Source organism: Apaloderma vittatum, unplaced genomic scaffold, assembly GCF_000703405.1.
Source record: "Apaloderma vittatum isolate BGI_N311 unplaced genomic scaffold, ASM70340v1 scaffold25191, whole genome shotgun sequence".
In the NCBI taxonomy this organism is placed as follows: domain Eukaryota; kingdom Metazoa; phylum Chordata; class Aves; order Trogoniformes; family Trogonidae; genus Apaloderma; species Apaloderma vittatum.
The window spans coordinates 8322-8844 of NW_009701454.1; the positions used below are offsets into that span (position 1 = coordinate 8322).

At 50.9% G+C, this 523-nt stretch overlaps 1 protein-coding gene across 1 annotated transcript in view; it reads right to left on the reverse strand.

The window, feature by feature from the left end:
* Nucleotides 1-523, reverse strand: part of SGPP2 (sphingosine-1-phosphate phosphatase 2) — a gene marked incomplete at both ends in the record, with an annotated part of 10979 nt that overhangs the window by 5042 nt on the left and 5414 nt on the right. The window lies entirely within an intron of this gene.

Below are 523 nucleotides of genomic sequence, written 5' to 3' on the forward strand. Positions count from 1 at the left end.
ACATCCCCCCCTGGGGAGAGCAAAAAGCCATCGGGCAGCGCCCCAGAATCACTTGCTGCAAAGCGAGTTGTGCAAAACAAAACAAACCTTTTTTTTTTTTTCAATATAAAAATCAGGTTAACTGGCATCTGCTCTGAAAGCTCAGCCGTGGTGCGAGACAGCTCACCCTTCTGCTAGCAAAAAAAATGGTTTTTTTTTAAATAACACCCTTCCCGTGTCAGTGTCAGCCACATGCTGGGACAGCGACGCAACCACCTGCTCCCACATCTGTCACCAGCCACGCCGCCCCCCTCTCAGTTTTTATTTTTATTTTTTAAAATGCCTTCGCATCAGAAGAAAGACATCAGGATTCGGGATCCGCAAATCAGGGGCAGGAAAAAGCCAAAACATCACGTTCCTTCATCCCCTTTCTCGATGAGAAAGGGCACGCTGGGCTTGGAGCCAGCGCCTGGAAAAGCGACTCCTGGTGCCTTCACATCCTTTCTCCCCCAAACTGCGCCAACCGCGGCATCAGCGGCGCCGC